This window comes from Saimiri boliviensis, chromosome 2 (assembly GCF_048565385.1).
Source record: "Saimiri boliviensis isolate mSaiBol1 chromosome 2, mSaiBol1.pri, whole genome shotgun sequence".
NCBI lineage: Eukaryota > Metazoa > Chordata > Mammalia > Primates > Cebidae > Saimiri > Saimiri boliviensis.
The window spans coordinates 104,029,033-104,049,070 of record NC_133450.1 but is presented as its reverse complement, the minus strand read 5'-3'; the positions used below and the strand labels follow the sequence as shown (position 1 = coordinate 104,049,070).

The 20,038-nt window shown below is 39.1% G+C and overlaps 1 protein-coding gene and 1 pseudogene across 1 annotated transcript in view; both read right to left on the bottom strand.

The window, feature by feature from the left end:
* Positions 1 to 20,038, bottom strand: part of LOC101050874 (uncharacterized) — an 891,623-nt gene that overhangs the window by 870,498 nt on the left and 1,087 nt on the right. Inside the window, exon 3 of the mRNA XM_074389917.1 lies at positions 10,457 to 10,570. The gene's annotated coding sequence lies outside the window, so the exon portion shown is untranslated. The remainder of the gene's footprint in view (positions 1 to 10,456; positions 10,571 to 20,038) is intronic.
* LOC141583630 (ras-related GTP-binding protein A-like) lies at positions 6,232 to 10,447 on the bottom strand (annotated as a pseudogene).

Here is a 20,038-nt window from a genome sequence, read left to right as displayed (position 1 = left end):
GCTTATTTCTTCTAACTAATCAATACATCCATTCCATCTCTGTGTGGTTTTTAAGCCAGGAAACACAGTACAGTTATCTGAAAAAGTTTTTTTTTAATGCAGATTTCTAGGCCCCACTGAAATCTACTGTTTCAGAATCTTTAGGGATGGGATCCTCACATCTATATTATTTTAAATTCCACAAATGACTCTGAAGCCCAGTCATTATGGATAGTAACTAATGTTCTGGAAGCTAGGAGTCCAATATCAGAGAGCCAGCACAGTCAAGTTCTGGTGCAACCCCTTTTTCAGGCTGCAGACTGATAACATCTCATTGTATCCTCACATGGTGGGAAAAGGGTAGGAGATCTCTCTAGGACCCCTTTTATAAGGACCCTAATCACATTTATGAGGGCTTCACCCTCACGAACTAATAGCCTTCCAAAGAACCCACCTCCTAGTACCATCACATCGAGGATTAGGATTTCAACATATGAATGGAGGTGGAGGGGACACAAACATTCAGTTCGTAACACTATTCTATCTACAAGATGACAAACTCCAAATTCTAAGATGGCTTTCTCTTACTTGAATTGCAGGCATGGATCTCTCTGTCTAGAGTCCTACAGAAACAGGTAGGTTTCCCTACATTCTACCATTAAACTGTTTTCCCTCAATAGAAAAATCAGTTAAATGTTTTTAAAAATACTTTTATAACAGAGACAGGGTCTGGCTCTGTTACCCAGGCTAGAGAGCCCTCAAACTCCTGGGATCAAGCAATACTCCCAAAGTACTAGGATTACAGGCATGAGCCACAGTGCCCTGCCCATTTATTTATTTATTTTTAATTCTATGGATAGAAATAATTGGTGGGAAGAACATGACAATGACAAACATGGTAATGTTGGTTTAGTGCTCCTTCAATTCTCTATCATAAAACTAGCATAAGAATCTGAGTGAGCAGTAATGCAAATGACCTTCTAATGCAAATTTCTGTACTCAGTGGCACCAAACAGAGTTGAGCCATGGTCCTACAACTTTTTCCATTGGTACCTGGACAAATTGGTAAACTAATCTTACGTGCTAACATTTTGGTAAGCGCTAAGAAAAAGCAACTTTTTAAAAGAATGACATCAAGACTGGGTTTAAAGCTGACGATACAGAAAATCTGGCCAGATGACCCTTGGCCAATTCCGTGAGGCAGGCTAGTGGGGCTGGCAGAGCACTTTTTGGTCATTTGCATTGTCTCAATGATTCCTTTAAATCTGAATACACTCATCTGACAACTGATACTTTGACAGCATGGTACAGCAAAGTTTAAGTCAATCTGTTTGGTCAGAGTAATCTATATGTTATGTCAAGAGAAGAGATCCTCCACAATCTTTATATCCTTTATAGTTGTGGCAATCTTTGCACATTTGCTGGGGTGTGTGTGTGTTGTTCTGTTTTCATTTTGTTTGGTGTTTTTGAAACAGGATCTGGGTCTATCACCCAGGCTGGAGTGCAGAGGCTCCAGTCTCATCTCACTGCAAATTCCTCCTCTCCGGCTCAAGCCATCCTCCCAACTCAGCCTGCTGAGTAGCTGGGACTACAGACACATGCCATGACTAATTTTTGTATTTTTTGTAGAGATGGGGTTTCACCATGTTGGCCAGATTGGTCTCAAACTCCTGAGCTCAAAAAATCCACCTGCTTTGGCCTCCCAAATTGCTGGGTTTACAGGCATAAGCCACCATGCCTGGCCCACTGTTTTGTATTATCACCTCCTAGAAGACATGGATCCTAATAATAAGAAAAACTAGTGATCATCACTGCCAATTATCTGGGACATAAAATCAAGAGACAGGCTTAATATAAGTCCTACCAAAACTTCAGTAAGATTTTTACAGACATAGATAAGGTTATTCTAAAATTTTTATGGAAAGACACAGAACCCAAAATAGCTAAAACAAATTTGAAAAATAAAATAAAATGTGAGGAATCACTCTACCCAACGTTAAGATTTTCTTTGTTGGGAGCCCCAAGACCATCTCCAGGTTAGATTATTTGCTAGGAGGACTCACAGACTCAGCATACACTCATACTCATGGCTATGATTTATTACAGCATAGGGAAAAGGTATATAGGGCAAAATTTAGAAAAAGGCAGGCACAAGTTTCCAATCAGACCTTATGGTCTGATTCTCTGCTTTCAACTCTGCCTGTCTCTGAGGGACAGTCCATCCCGCTGGCATTAGCTCCTGCCCAGGTCCCTGAGACAACTTGCAGAGTCCAGCTGTAGCTGCTGCTCAGATTTGCATCGACTACCCACGGAGCCCCACTGTCTGGCAGGGCTTTCGTGGACCTTGGGTTGCAGGAGGGATGAGATAAGCACAGGATCCGAAATGGAGCGCCGAGGGGGTTAAGTCCCTTCACCCTCCAGCCTGCTGCACGTTTCAGGCATTCACAATGCAAGCATCCTGTCTTTGATGAAGTCCAGAGGAAACACAGATGTGAAAGCCCACAACATGAAAGGAACTGAAAGGAACGAGGACTTAGTGTTGAGAGAATGTTAAGTCAGAAGATGCTTGGATGCAAGAGAGATGAGAGACAATTTTTTATATCTTTCAATAGGCAAGACATGGAATCAGCAAAGAGAAAAGCAGGGCTGAATGAAGAATTACCATATTGATTAAATTGTTTAAATTTCCAGCATTAATTCCATATATATCAGTCATGTGAAGTATACTAGTTTTGCTTAAAAAAAAAAAAAAAAAAAAAGAGTCCTTTCCTATTGGAGTCATAGGACATACGTACGTCCTCCAGCAATTATTTCTGATAACACATATGAACATATGAAATCTTGTCTCCCAGGGACTCTCTCTGATAAGACTCAGTCTTTTTAGGAATTTTACTCAGGCCTGGTCTCACAGGCACACTCTGCATAGCACATACTAAAAATTCCAGACTCCCAGAAGCAAAGTAGGTGTTCATCATAATCATTATTGTTCACACGAACAGTTTGGGCACAGTGAGTCACTATTATCAGTTAAGAAATGATAGAAGCCTTCTTGATTAGCCACACTAATCAAGATAGTGTGGTAGAGGCAGAAGGACAGATGCATAAATCAATGGAACAGAATAGAGAACCCAGAAGTGAACCCACAGAAATATGCCCAAGTGATTTTTGACAATGATACAAAAACAATCCAATGAAGTAAGTATAGTTTTTTTCAACAAATGGTGCCAGAACAATTGGACATATATACAGAAAAACATAAACCACAACCTAAACCTAACATCTAATGCAAATGTTAAAATAAGTCTTGGACTTATATTTAAAACACAATATTATAAAGATTTTTGAAAATGCAGGAAAAAGTATCTGGGACAAAAGACTACAGAAAGAGTTCTTAGACCAAAAGAAAAGCTGAACATCACTGATCAATTCGAAACCACAATTCAAAATCACAATGAGATACTATCTCACACCAATCAGAATGGCTATTACTAAAAAGTCAAAGAATAACAGATGCTGGCAAGGTTGTGGGAAAAAAGAAATGCTTATACACTATTGGTGGGAGTGTAAATTAGTTCATCCATTGTGGAAGACAGTGTGAGGATTCTCTCAAAGACCAAGAAACAGAAATACTACTGGATCCAGCAATCCCATTATTGGTTATATGCCCAAAGAAATACAAATTGTTCTATTATAAAGACCCACGCACTCACATGTTCATTGCAGCACTGTGCACAATAGCAAAGACTTGGAATCAACCTAAATATCCACCAATGCCTGATTAGACAAAGAATGCGGTACATATACATCATGGAATACTATGCAGCCATTAAAAAAGATCAAGATCATATTGTTTGTTAAAGACAATGGAGACCATTATCCCAAGAAAATCAATGAAGGAACAGAAACCAAATAGTGCATGTTATCACTTATAAGTGAGAACTAAATGATGACAGCACATGGACACAGAAAGAAAAAACAAATACTGGGGCCTATTGGAGGGTAGAGTGCAGGAGGAGGGAGAGGATTCAGGAAAAATAACTAATGGGTACTAGGCTTAATATCTGGCTGACAAAATAGTCTGTACCACAAACCCCATGGCACAAGTTTACTTATATAGCAAACAAGCACTCGTACCCTTGAACTTAAAAGATTTTTTTTAAAGTTCTTAGACTTGGCACCAAAAGCATAATTTACAACATAGAAAGTTAATATATTGGACCACATCAAAATTTAAAAATGTTTCCCTCTGAAAGACCCTGTTAAGAGGATGAAAAGACAATCTAAAGACTGGGAGAAAATATTTTCAAACCACAAATCCAGCAAAGGCTTGTATCTGTTGGAATACATGAAGAACTCTCAAAAGCAGTAAAGAAAAAAAACCAATTAGAAAATGGGTAACAGATATGACCATATATTTCACTGAAGAGAATACACAGATGGCAAAGAAGCACATAAAAAGATGTTCAATATCACTAGCCACTAGAGAAATGCAAATGAAAACCACAGTGAGATAGCTCTATACACCTATCACTGAAATAAAAAATAGTAATAACACCAAATCCAAGTGAGCATGTGGCAAACTGGATTACTCACATATTGCTAGTGGTATAGGTACTCTGAAAAAAAGTACAGCAGTTTCTTACAAAACTATACATGGATTTGCCATATGGCCTAAGAATTGTACTCTTAGGCACTTTCCCCAGAGAAATAGAAACTGCTCACTGAAAAAGATGTACACAAATGTTTATAGAAATGTTATTCACATTTACAAAAACCTGAAACAACTCAAATATCATTCAACAGATGAATGGGCAAATAAACTGTAGTATGTAGTCTATCCATAACAGAGAATGGATATACTACACTCAGCCAAAAAAAAAAAAAGGTAATGAATTTTTGACACACACAAGAACTTAAATAGATCTCAAGGCAAATAAGCTGAATGGAAACTCACTAAGGCTGTAAAAGTGTATCACAAAAGATTCTTGTATCAAAACTGTTTTGTATCTTGATTATGTTGGTGGTCCACAAATATAAATGTTATAAAATTGGATGAAACTAAATGTGCACACACGCAGGCATACACATAAGCGCATGTAAAATTGGTAAAATCTAAGTAAGTCCTGCGGGTTGTACAAATGTAAATTTCTTGGCTATAATGTTTTATCATTGTCATGTAAGATATTATCATTGAGGAAACCTAGGTAAAGTGCACACAGGAGATCTCTCTGTGTTTCTTCCAAGTGCATGCAAATGTAGAATTATCTCAAAATGAATGTTTAAAAAAAACACTTGGCCAGGCATGGTGGCTCACGCCTGTAATCTCAGCACTTTGGGAGGCCGAGGCGGGTGAATCACGAGGTCCAGAGATCGAGACCATCCTGGTCAACATGGTGAAACCCCGTCTCTACTAAAAATACAAAAAATTAGCTGGGCATGGTGGCGCGTGCCTGTAATCCCAGCTACTCAGGAGGCTGAGGCAGGAGAATTGCCTGAACCCAGGAGGCGGAGGTTGCAGTGAGCCGAGATCGCACCATTGCACTCCAGCCTGGGTAACAAGAGCGAAACTCCGTCTCAAAAAAAAAAAAAAAAAAAAAAAAAACTCTTGAGGTCAGGTGTTCAAGACCAGCCTGGCGAACATGGCGAAACCCTGTCTCTATTAAAAATACAAAAATTAGCTGGCCATAGTGGTGCACACCTGCAATCCCAGCTACTTGGGAGGCTGAGGCAGGAGAATTGCTTGAACCCAGGAGGCAGAGGTTGCAGTGAGCCGAGATCATGCCCCCGCACTCCAGCCTGAGTGACCGAAAAAGACTCCATCTCAAACAAAAGCAAAAAAAAAAAAAAAAGAAAAGAATCAAACTAATAGGGGAAGTTAATTAAATGCCTTCCAAAAGAAAACACTCCATTAAGGACAACAAAATGTAGACTTAGAACAACATAGCATTCATTATGGAGAGCATATGTTAAAAACTACTAGGAATGTAAAGAAGCAGGAAAATACAGTCCATAACAACAACAAAATCAGCCAGTTGAAACTGACTTAGAAATGACTGTGATAATGAAATTAGTAGATAAGAACTTTGTAAGAACTATTATAAATATGATTTAAAAGAAAGGATTCATGAAATTAAGGAAAAATAGAGTATCTCAAAATAGAAAATTGAAAGAAAACATTAAAAAAATTGTTAAATGATATCATACAACTGAAAAAAATACATCTGAAATGAAAAAAATTACCTGAATGGACTTTGAAGCAGATTATACTCTACTGAAAAGAAGATAAGTAAATCTGAAGATGGGAAATTAAAATGATCATAAGTAAAGAGAGAATAACAGCTAAAAATAAAAGCCTCGTTGGAATATCAAGTGTCTACCATATGTGTAATTGAGAAGGAGAGAGACATTGGTGTAAAAAAAAAATTTCTCAAGACAATGGGAATTTTCTTTTTCCAAATTTGCTGAAAACCACAAAATCATAGAAAGCTTAACGAAGCAAGGCAAGATAAGGAAATAAATGTGGCCAGCCATGGTGGCTCATGCCTGTAATCCTAACACTTAGAGATACAAAGCGAGGCAGATTGCCTGAGCACAGGAGTTCAAGACCAGCCTGGGCAACATAGTGAAACTCCATCTCTGCAAAAAAATTAGCTGGTATGGTGGCCTGAGCCTATAGTCCCAGCTACTTGGGAGGTTGAGGTGGGAGGATCACCGGATCCCAGATAGGTTGAGGCTGCAGTGAGCCATGATCATGCCATTGCACTACAGCCTGGACAACACAGTGAGACCCTGCCTCAAAAAAATAAACGAGAAAAATTTTAAAGAAATGCACACTATAATCAAATTACTGAAGACCTAAAACATGGACATTACCTTTGGGACAAGATGTAAAGAAGAATTATTATATATATATTTCAAAATCACAAAAGCAGAGAGTATTCATCATCAACAGATACTCCAGTTATATAATGCTTAGTAACAAACTACCCTAAAACTCTAACTTGAAACAACAAACATTTGATTACATTTCCCAAAATTTTTAATTGCTAATATGTTTATTATTGAAGCCACAGAAGTTATAAATGCATTTTAGTGGATTGCTGATAAAATAGTAACATTCTATTTTTGCAATCTGATAAGGCATACAGGAAGATATTGGTAAAAGCTTTGATGTACATTTCTATTATAACCAGGTAATCAGAACACATTAAATCACCGACTTTAGTGGTATACCATACCAACTTTTCAAAAAGGCGATCTTGAAACTCCACTGAATAGCTAAGTAATATCATCCAATGTTTAAAGACTGGGGAATAGGAAAGAAAGAGATGGAAGTAGTAAGCAGCACACATTTCAAAGCCCACTTTTAGGCCCACGATATTATGAATATTAAAAAATATATATGCTCCCCAAAAAAGGCAATTCAGCATTTTCAGAAAGAGCATCTGGCAATATTCAATACATAAAGAGACTGTGCTTGGGGCCATCCACTCTCTCCAGATTTTCAGTGTTTCCTAGTTTTTTTAATGTTGATCAGAGTAGCTGTAGAAGGCATCTACGGATCTGACAACAACCAACACCTAGATGTTTGATGTGAAGATGGGAATGAATGCAGTGAAGATGTCAAGGAATGTAGTGAAGTTAGAATTTGTAACTTCCATGCTCCAGAAAGAAGGGGCCAATTTACTTCAGCTCAGCTGAACAGCTTAATGATGTTGCTGATGTTCTCAAACCTGTGGCCATGATAACGGTAATGGGAAATAACCAAGAATGTAGCTCTTTCAAACAGCAGAACTTCATCAACTTCAAGAATTTGGGCAAAATTCCTTAGGTTCATCTTCAGCTGCTGATCATTGGGAATCAGCTGATAGGCAATACTGGACCAGGCTTTGTAGAGCTTTTCACCCCAGGTGAATGTTTGCAAGTAATCACACTCTAGTGGGTGAGACAAACAAATCAAGTCCAGGCATGAATGAGGCTCCATCCATACCGTTCAGATACTCTTGATCTGAAAACCTGTGAACTAGCAAGACAAGTTACCTATCCCATACATGCACAACATACAATAACAGGCATAGAATAACCACAACAAATATTTCCATGAAATAAAGGAGGAAAATAGGAAATCACCAATTCATTGAAATTCTAAAATCTAGCTGGGCGTATGTTACCATTTTGCAATTAGGTCTAATCTTGCTTTCTGAGAACGATTTTCCATGATGTTTGGCTTTTCCCTTTGGGATCTTGGTTTTGCCCTCTCAGACATTCTTTTCTGCAAGAACTATTCCATTTTTGCAGATGAGTGGCCTATTCAGTCTGCTTCCTTCTCATAGAAGTTTGAGGGTCCAAAAGTCTTTTTTCATTTTGTATAGTCTCTGGTTTTGTTTTTTGTTTGTTTTTTTTTATGTGAACTGATGTCATTACTTGTAAAATTTTGTGAATTTTTTGTGTGTCGACTTATAATCGATTTCGTTAAATAAAAGCCACATCCATAAATATCTTCTAGATAAGCCCTTTTCTACCTCAGGCTCCCTGTGAGGCTGCTGTAGGGCAATGCCCTTAAGATTCTTAGAAACCTTGTTGTTCGAGAGTCTTTAACCCCTTAAAAATTGATGAAATAGAGATCCTAAGACTGATAGAATGGACTTTGGACTTTGTGGCAATAAGATACCAAATTCTAAACAATACCTAAGGCCATGCCAGATAAGGGTTAAGTCGTGTACCCTATACTTAAAGACTTAAGTATGTTTTAACTGCCACAGATTTTTCTTTTTCTCTAGCAGCTAATTAAGCACTGGCCTTGAGGTAAGCAATACTAAAACAATTGCAGTTCATTAACCACCAAACACTGACCCCTGTTTTTCAAGCCACAACTGTAGCTTTGATTGGACAGGAGGTTAATTTTGGTAACTTTGTCCTCATAAGAGACCACTGACCATAGACTGGTTCTGGCTGGTTTACAAAGGTTGTACTGAGTGCCTTCATGTCTTCTGCTTCACCTTTTGGCATATGAGGCCCAACTCTAATGCATTTAAATGTGTAGTCTCCACCCTAAAGTGAACATGGGATGCATGTAACATGCATGTTTGCTTACTTTGCTTGCACGTCCCACTTTGTGAATATCCATAGCTCCTCCTACAACCTGTTGATTATGTATACTTAGCCAAACCACTTGGCACAAATCTCTGTTTCACCCTTCCCGCCATGTGCTTGCTTTCTGTCTCTGCTGGAGGCTATGCTTCCTAGCCTGTCAGGATGGCCAGCCTGCAAACTGCAACCCTTTATAAGAAATAAAACTCTATTTTCTAAATTTATAGATCCCACAATTTTAAGTTTACAGAATCTTATAAGGTCTTTTATTCTGTTTCTGAACTCTTAACAAAAGGCTTCCAATCACATCCTTGGATTAGTTCTATCTTGAACTCATGTTTTTCTAATAAGATCTTAGGATTTGATCTTTGCCCTGCAGCTCTACCTTACTTTGAGCATCTTCTGCTGAGAGAAACTAACAACAATAAATAATTTCATTTTCAGATCTAGTTCCTACATAATTCCTCTAAATTCTGTTTGAAAATTGAATAATTTCTTCTTTAGTATAGATTTGTCTAGACAAATGTTTAAAAACAAACAAAAAAACAGTTGATATTTTAAACATTCTTCCTAGAAATCTAAGCCAGATACAGCAGTTCATTAAATACATTTTCTTTTTGCTGTGGTATCACATTTGCTAATCCATCTGCCATGACAAGAAAAGAGCCTCCTTTCCTCTAGCTTCCAATGATGTTTTCCTTACTTTCCTTTAACCCCTCATTGACATCCTCCTCAATGCCTGTCAGGATTCTGCTAACAGTCTCCTCAAAGCTCTCACAAGTTCTTCCTTACATCTTGTCCCAAAGGCAATGACCACGTTTTAGGTTTTTTTTTACAACACCCTCAATTCTGTCCTACTTATATAATGATGTATAAATGCTTCAACAAATAGTTGCTTAGAAGAATAATGATATTATTTTATCTTATGATTAAGAGATTGAGAGATTTGGGCAGGATTCAGCTGGGTGATTTTTTTTACACCTTTTAGTATCAAGGGAGATCATCAATAGTATTTACCTGGTGAATGGGAAGTCTGGAGGATCTGGAAACCTTTACTTACATATCTGGCATTGTGGCAGGAATGACTGACTAGAAGGCTGGGCTCAGCTGGCTCTGATGACCAGAATATAGCCTCTTCAGCATAGGGGTCTACTCACATAACGGCTCAGGGCTCTAAGAGCAAGTATTCGAGTGAATAAGGCAGAAATTGCATGGTCTTTTATGACCTGACCTCAGAAGTCAGCCGAGTTTCATTTTTGCTGCACTCTATAGGTCAAAGTCCACCCAGATTCAAGAAAAGGGAACAAAGACCCAGTGTCTCAATACAAACAACATAAAAGAGCATGCAGCCATGCTTAAAAACCGTTTTTGGCGATCATAAAAATACCTGGAGACAACAGATGCTGGAGAGGACGTAGAGAAGTAGAACACTTTACACTGTTGGTGGGCGTGTAAATTAGTTCAACCATTGTGGAAGACAGTGTGGCGATTCCTCAAGGACCTAGAAACAGAAATTCCATTTGACCCAGCAATCCCATTACTGGGTATATATCCAAAGGATTATAAATCATTCTGTTATAAAGACAGATGCACACGTATGTTCATTGCAGCACTGTTTACAATAGCAAAGACCTGGAACCAACCCAAATGCCCATCGATGATACACTGGAAAGGGAAAATGTGGCACATACACACCATGGAATACTATGCAACCATAAAAAATGATGAGTCTGTGTCCTTTGTAGGGACATGGATGAATCTGGAAACTCATTCTCAGCAAACCAACACAAGAACAGAAAATCAAACACCAAATGTTCTCACTCATAGGCAGGTGTTGAACAATGAGAACACATGGACACAGGGAGGGAAGCATCACACACTGAGTCCTTTGTGGGGGACTAAGGGAGAGACAGTCGGGGGTAGGGAGTTTGAGAGGGATAACATGGGGAGAAATGCCAGATGTAGGTGATGGGGGAATGGAGGTAGCAAACCACTTTGCCATGTATGTACCCATGCAACAATCCTGCATGTCCTTCACATATACCCCAGAACCTAAAGTGCAATAAAATATATAAATATATATTTTTTTAAAAACCGTACTAGCAGACAGCACTACAGAAAATGTTAAAGCAAGTTCTTCAAACTGAAGTGAAGTGATACCAGAGGGAAACTTAGATCTATGCAAAGGAATAAAGAGCACTGGAAATACTAAACATTCAGGCAAATTAAAAAAACAAACAAACAAACAAAAAACACTTTCAGTGAACCAAAATCTGATTTTCCCTTTATTTGCTTACTTTTCTTTCTATGATCTGAGGGAAAAAAGAAAAGGGACCTAGCCCATGTGGCTTTACACTGAAAAGAAGTGCCACCCACTGTTTCCTAAAATGTAAAGCTAGAAGGGGCTGGAAAGAGCTGATCCTAACCCTGATTATTTAGAATAAAATTCCTGTATCGCAGTTGAAATGATTGTCAAAGGTAAGAACATTGTCAAAGATTGTCCATTGGGGGAAAAGTCTGTTGGGAACACCTGAAGGAATACGTGAATTTGAAGATGTAAATTCTATTTTTGGAAAGCTTGATGCAATAGAGAATGATATAATGGCAAGTGATGGCTGCTTCCAGGGCTAAGTCCCCATGACTACCGCTTTCTTCTGAAAAATTACTGGGAAATACATCTACACTAAAGTTTATGACTAAATTTAGGCCTATGTGTTCTGATTTTCCCCAAATAATAAGGCTATGAGTTCTACTGAATTGAGTTATAGAAATTAGATTTTCATGCCTTTCCTAGTTATTGTTCTTTATATAGCTTATATATTTTCAAAAGCAGGAACCTTCTTCAAGATCCTCAGGGCCTCAAAGTTCATGATGGGAACTCAGGAAATGTACTGGGATAGACAGATAAATGGTATTTGCTTATGTCAAACTTGATCTAAAGGCTACTTTACCAAGAACATGAGACCCAACAGAAAAATAAGACTTTAAACAGATTTTTTAAAGGATAAGTTTCAAAAAATATATAAAACAGAGTATATTTTAAATTTTAAAGACTGGTAGCAAGATAATATGAATTATTTTTACATTTGGCTGGGCTAATTTTACATTTGGCTACAGTGGCTCATCCCTGTAGTCCCAACACTTTGGGAGGCCAAGCTGGGTGTATCACTTGAGTCCAGGAGTTCAACACCAGCCTGGGAAATGGGGTGAATTTCTGTCTCTACAAAAAATATACAAAAAAAATTAGCCGGACATGGTGGCATACACCTGTAGTCCGAGCTACATGAAAGGCTGAGGTGGGAGGAGCCCTTGAGCCTGGGAGGATGAGGCTCCAGTGAGTTAAGATTGCGCCACTACTATACGCCAGCCTGGGCAGGAGAGAGAGACTCTGTTTCAAAAAGTAAATAAATAAATACTTTTCAACTATTTCATAAATTCCCATATAGCAGTAAAAATGTACAACAAGCACAGCACAAAAGACAGGAGTAAAATAGATCTAACTTTATGCCCTGCAGAATCATTTGTTTTGTCAACCAACACAAGAAACTGTCGGAACTGTCAATCAACGATGCAAGGGAGATAGAAAAGGTGCCACTTTCAAACAGTACAATAATAGAAATAATGACAACCTCATTTTATCAGAGGGAGGAGAAAAGTGATATCGGGATATTTATTTCTCCAGGCCTCTCATTGAGGGGTAATTATGGGCTGGTTTTGTCTGTAACAGTCTCTCCAAACAGGCTCTGTGACTTTAAGTTCAGATATCAATGTCCTCCTCTCATCTTTTCAGATATTTTTACATTCCAGGGTAATCACTGGATTATCTGTTGTGGTGGACTCTGGACCTTTTTAAACATCTACGAACAAAGTTTATAGATTCAAAGCAAAAATTCAGCTTTTGGAAAAATGAGATGAAAAATACTTTACTAATAATGTAAGTTAGCAGTATAATTTGAATTCTAAAGAGGACTTACTAAGACCAGTAGAAGGCCGGGAGCAGTGGCTCACGCCTGTAATCCTAGCACTTGGGAAGGCCTACATGGGTGAATTACCTGAAGTCAGGAGCTTGAGACCAGCTTGGCCAACATGATGAAACCCCCATCTCCACTAAAAATTTAAAAATTAGCCAGGCATGGTAGCAGGTGCCTGTAATCACAGTTACTTGAGAGGCTGAACCAGGAAAATTGCTTGAACCTGGTGGGGTGGGAGTTGCAGTGAGCCGAGATCACGCCACTTCACTCCATTCTGGGAGAAAAAGCAAGACTCTGTCTCAAAAAAAAAAAAAAAAAAAAAAAAGAAAGAAAAAAGAAAAGACTAGTAGAGCAATATCTGTGTGTGTTTAAAGGAAAACATCATGATTGTTTTGAAGTAGTTGATATGAAAATTTGAATGGATTGTTAAGCTCATTATCATTATTACAAGGAATTTCAACCTTAACTGCTCAGTGAAGGAGCTATTATATTTAGAGTAAAAAAAAAATTTTTTTGAGACAGTCTTGCTTCGTCACCCAGGCTGAAGCGCAGTGGCACGATCTCGGCTTAGTGTAATCTCTGCCTCCCGGCTTCAAGCAATTCTTATGCTTCAGCCTCCTGAGTAGCTGGGACTACAGGTGTGTGCCATCATGCCTAATTTTTTGCATTTTTAGTAGAGATGGGGTTTTACCACGTTGGCCAGGCTGATCTCAAACTCCTGACCTCAGCTGATCTGCCCACCTTGGCCTCCCAAAGTGCTGGGATTATAGGTGTGAGCCACCGTGACTGGCCTGAATTCTTAATGACAATAAAAGATTATCTGACAACTGAAGAAAAAAACTATCTTCTGCTATTTGCCATCATCTACTTATGGGTATGAAGACTGGGCTAGCATTCAAAGTTAGGTCATAAAAGGGCATGCAGTGTCTGGTCTTGTTCACTGAAATACTTGTTCTTTTAGAGCCCTGAGCCTCTGTGTAAGACAATTATGCTGAGGAAGCCACATTCTGCCAACAGAGCCAACTGAGCCCAGTCTTACTGTCAACGGTAACTTTCAAGAATTTAAGGAGATTATCATGAATACATATTGAAAGGGGGTTGTGTCAGTCATTTCAAGCATAAAACCTGGTATTAAGAAATCTTGTTCATGATCCCTCACTGCAGATGGCACAGTTTGAAAAACTGCTTAGCAGTGTCTTTTAAAGTTGAACATGTAATACCATAAACTCAGTAATTTCACTTCTGCATGAATCTCAGCATATACATGTATGTGTATTACATACATAAAAGTACTAAAATCATGTCCTAGAAATACATACATATGTATATGTTATATAAATAATACCAAAAGACATGTATTAGAATTTCAAATCAGAACTCTTCATATCAGCCAAAAGCTAGAAACTACCCAAACACCTATCAAAAAAAAATTAGACAGATAAATTTTGTGCTATTTATAAAACAATAGTAATAAGGACAATCACATAACACAAATAAATCTCACAAACAACATCGAGGAAAAGGAACCAGACATATAAAAGAGCATTTTTTATTATTCCATTTATATAAAATACAAAAACAGGCAACAGTCATCTCTGCTGTTAGAAATCAGCATAATGGTTACTCTTGGGGTGGGAGGTAATAAAAGGAAGGGGAGGTTGGGGTGCTAGTAATGTTCTGCTTTTTGATCTGGGAGCTTATTACATACGTGTGGTGGTTTTAAATCATAACCACAGATTCTCTGACACTCTGCCTATCAAAAGGTAAAGCCAAGTCCCTCCCCTTGAATGTAGACTGGTCTTAGTGACTCGCTTCTAGCCAATAGAATGCAGCAGAACTGACACTGCATGACTTTGGTTACTAGCTTAGTGATAGGGTTTCAATTTGCATCCCTGCCCATATCTCATGTCAAATTGTAATCCCCAGTGTTGGAGGTGGCACCTGGTGAGAGGTGACTGGATCATAGGGGCAGATTTCTCCCTTTGGTGCTATTTTCATGACAGAATTCTCACAAGATGTGGTTGTTTAAAAGTGTGTGGTGGCTGGGCGCGGTGGCTCAAGCCTGTAATCCCAGCACTTTGGGAGGCCGAGGTGGGTGGATCACGAGGTCGAGAGATCGAGACCATCCTGGTCAACATGGTGAAACCCCGTCTCTACTAAAAATGCAAAAAATTAGCTGGGCATGGTGGCACGTGCCTGTAATCCCAGCTACTCAGGAGGCTGAGGCAGGAGAATTGCTTGAACCCAGGAGGCGGAGGTTGTGGTGAGCCGAGATCGCACCATTGCACTCCAGCCTGGGAAACAAGAGCGAAACGCCGTGTCCAAAAAAAAAAAAAGTGTGTGGCACCTCCCCCCTCTCTCTTGTTCCTGCTCTGGCCATGTAAGACATGCTGGCTTCCCCTTCTTGCTTCCACCATGGCTGTATGTTTCCTGAGGCCTCCCTAGAAGCGAAGCAGATGCCAGAATCATATAGCTTGTAGAACCATAAGCCAATTAAACCTCTTTTCCTTATAAATTATCCAGTCTCAGCTATTTCTTTACAGCAATGTGAGAACAAATTAATACAGTTAGAAAAGGCAATACAGGCTGTGCACAATGGCTCACGCCTGTAATCCCAGCACTTTGGGAGGCAAAGGTTGGTGGATCATGAGGTCAGGAGATTGAGACCATCCTGGCTAACATGGTGAAACCCCGTCTCTACTAAAATACAAAAAATTAACCAGGCATGGTGGTGCGTGTCTGTAATCCCAGCTACTTGGGAGGCTGAGATACTTGAATCTCTTGAACCCAGGAGGTGGAGGTTACAGTGAGCCGAGATCGCACCACTGCACTTCAGCCTGGCAACACAGCAAGACTCCATCTCAAAAAAAAAAAAGGAAAAAGAAAACACAATAGAGCTTCCACCTGGCTCTCTTTCTTGGGACCTTCACCTTAGTACCCAGTCACCACGCTGTGAGAAAGTCACAGAGCCACATGGAAAGGCCATTTGTAAGTATTCTGGTCACAGAGACAGCAAAAGTCCCAGAAAACAGGTATTTACCAACAGCCAGTCAAAGAGTGAAGGTGATATAGTTTGGATTTGTGTCCCCTTCCAAATCCCATATCCAGTGTTAATCCCCAATGCTGGAGGAGGGGCTTCATGGGAGGTGATTGGATCATGGGGCAGACTTCCCCATTGCTATTCTTGTGTGAGTGAGTTCTCACAAGGTCTGGTTGTTTAAAAGTGTGTAGCACCTCCTCCTTCACTCTCGTCTTCCTGCTCCAGCCATGTAGGATGTACCTGCTTCCCCCTCGCCTTCTGACATGATTGTGTTTTCTTTAAGGCCTCCCCAGCCAAGCTTCTTGTACAGCCTGCAAAACTGTGAGCCAATTAAACCTCTTTTCTTTATATATTACCCAGTCTCAGGTAGTTCCTATGGCAATGAAAGAACAAACTAATACAGAAGGAAACTTTGGCTTCCAGGCTCCCAGCCTTCAAGCTATTTCAGCCTTGCCTAAATTTCAAATTCATCAGTAAAATAAACATTGCTATTTTAAGCCACTACCTTGTGGGATGATTTGTGATGCAGGTATATTTAACTGGAATACACATCACGTGTGCTCACTGTGAAAATTCGTTGAGCTGTTTAATCACAATATATACACTTTTCCTTAGGTATATTATAATTAGGTTTGAGTAAAGATTTGAAATTAAAATCATGTCATGGAAATAAGCTCATATTTATCAAGTTTTATATGGATTTTATTGGGAAGTTTTATATAAATTCAGCATTTCATATCATTCCTAATACTTTGCTTGTTCTTACAATGACATAAAGAAAATGTAATAATTTTTTTTGCCACACCTCATATAGACGCTTTCTCATACCCATCAATTTACCCTCACACATTGCCTAATTCTCATCATTTACCATGCATTGATTTTTTTAAAGTTCGGACACACTGCTCTAGCAGACATCTCCCTAGCACTATTTCTTCTTCTGTTAACAGGCCCTCGTTTTCCTTTGGGAAACTACCTCCCCACTTATCAATCAAGGTCTTGTCTTTTGTCTTCTCCTGTCTTTTCTACTTTTTTCTTTGAGACAGTCTCATTCTGTTGCCCAAGCTGGAGTGCAGTAGCATGATTAAAGCTTACTGTAGCTTTGACCTCCTGGTCTCAAGCAATCCACCCACCTTAGCCCTGAAGGTGCTGGAACCACAGGCACATGCCATCACACCCAGCTAATATTTTTGATTTTTAGTAGAAATGAGGTCTCACACAGGCTGGTCTATACGTCCTGGGCTCAAGCAATCCTCTTGCCTCAGCCTCCCAAATTGCTATGATTACAGGCATGAGCCAGCATGCCTAGCCATTTTTTCTTTTCTTCAATTTTCTTTAAATTAATTCTATTATATCTCACATCCTTCCAATAAATTTTAGCTTTCTTGAATTTTATTATATCTCCCCTCCTTCTGATAAATTTCCTATTTAAATTAACAAAATTTGGTCTCTAGTCCTTGCAACCAAAGAATACTTATTGATACAGATCTCCAAACGCTAGCATACTGTCTGACATATGGTTGATGAATGACAATAAGAAAAGTGTTTATAAAATGGTATTGGGCAACTAATTTTTGACAAAAGCACAAAAGCAATCAAGTGGAAAAAGTAAAGGCTTTTAAAAAAAAATTGCTCCAATGATTGGGAATCCATACAACAAATATGAACTTGGATACATGCCTCAAACTATATAAGAAAGTTAACTAAAATGCATCATAGATCTAAAAGTACAGCCTGAAAAATGTAAAAATTTTATAAAAAAAACATAAGAAAATTTCTTTGTGAGCTTGGGGTGGGCAAAAATGTCTTAGAAATAACACTAAAAATGCAATCTGTAAAAAAATAAATACATGAAACTTTATTAAAAGTTAAAACCTCTCTTCAAAATATACTGTTCAGAGAATGAGGGCCAGGTGCGGTGGCTGAAGCCTGTAATCCCAGCACTTTGGGAGGCTGAGGTGGGCAGATCACCTGAGGCCAGAAGTTCAAGACCAGCCTGGCCAATATGGTGAAACTCGGCATCTACTAAAAATACAAAAATTAGGTTGGGCATGGTGGCTCACACCTGTAATCCCAGCACTTTGGGAGGCCGAGGTGGGTGGATCACCTGAGGTCAGGAGTTTGAGAGTAGCCTGGCCAACAAAGTAAAACACCGTTTCTACTAAAAATACAAAAATTGGCCTGGTATGGTGGCACACACCTGTAGTCCCAGCTACTCGGGAGGCTGAGGCAGGAGAATCACTTAAACCTGGGGAGGTGGAGGTTGCAGTGAGTCAAGATCATGCCACTGCACTCCAGTCTGGGCAATACAGCAACACTTCGTCTCAAAAAAAAAAAAAAAAAAAAATTAGCCAGGTATACTGATCTGTAATCCCAGCTACTTGGGAGGCTGAGATACCAGAATATCTTGAACCCAGGAGGCAGAGGTTGCAGTGAACCGAGACCTCACCATTGCACTCCAACATGGGTGACAGATCAGGATTCTGTCTCAAAAAAAAAAAAAAAGGTGGGGTTTGGGGGGGCGTTAGGTAAGCAGAAACTTAAGGGTGATGGGCATACTCATTTGATCATAGTGATGGTTTCAAGGGGGTATACATATGTCAAAACTGATAAAAATTATACACTGTAAATATTGCCCCGTGGGTTCAGCGGGATTGGGCCTGGGCACTGGAGCTGCTGTGGCTCCCACCACGGCGGGTACCATGGAGGCTGTGCCAGAGACCAGAACTCAGCCACGGGAGGCAGAGTTTAATTTTTAGTTAATTCTATGCTAATTATACTTCAATAAAGCTATCTTTAAAAACCCTGCAACTCACATGTCAGATTTGGAAGAGGATGGAAAAGATGCAGAATGAAAATTTCAATTAAAAGCCTCAGTGAAGTTTGTGAATTATCCAAGTATTCAAGGAATTCATGCTTCCTCCAGCTAGCGAAGACTCAGAGTTTAATGAGCAATCTCAATACTATTCTTCCAGAAATGGTATCATCTACCATATTATGGCTGTTTTCAGGAAGACAATGACCTAATCAGTATAAAATGAACTCCATGTCTTGTAAGAGATTTATAATTAAACACATAATTCACATTTGCAAACATTTTTAAAGGGCTTTTCTACCTGTAGGATAGGCTTAATATTGAGAGTGAACTTTTTGCAAGTGACCTCCAACACACTAGTTTAATCTCTAAGAGCCTCAGTTTCCTCATCTATAAAATACCGTAAGAAATAAGAAAATCCGGGAAACTAAAAAGAACAGGCTTTGCCAGAACTATTAATTCTTTTTTGGGTAGAACTAAAACTCAAGACATAGTTGTCTCTCTTCCATTTCTAGACTTTTTTAGAGAGATCCATGAGGAAGTTCCCCTCCATAGCTTTGTCCAAGCATGACACTGGTCAAAAAGGTATCCAGCCTCCCCCAAGCTCAGCCTGTAACCAAGAACCACACTGATCTATTAGGATGGCCTTGAGCGCTCTCATCAGCCCTCATGTGTTCTGAAGGTTAGAGCTAACTTTCCAGACCCTCATTATTTGTTGAAAGTCTGGATGGGGAAAATCTCAACCAGATCTCCATGCCTACTTGGAAGTAGAGGTAGTTTTGCAGGGTGGCCTGTGTTCTCCAGATGCAGAGCTATATGGGGCCTTGCTTCTTTATGGGAGATGCAAAACCTAGGCCCTAATGAACAGAAATAGTATTTGAGCCCCCAAAACAGCATTAAGTTGTTCTAATTTTAATTTCCAGCTCTGTCACTTGCTGTGTGGGACCTTATTATTTCCAAAACCCAATTTTTCAACTTTACAATGGAATTAAAGCAATCTAACTTTTAAAAATGGGTTAACTTCCACTGTAAATTACAGTATATTGGACAATAATTAACTTGAATACTAAAGCTGGCATTTAACAGGAATTCAACTGTTTGCTAAGTATATACTTAAAAGCTTTTAAAACTGTAATTTACTAA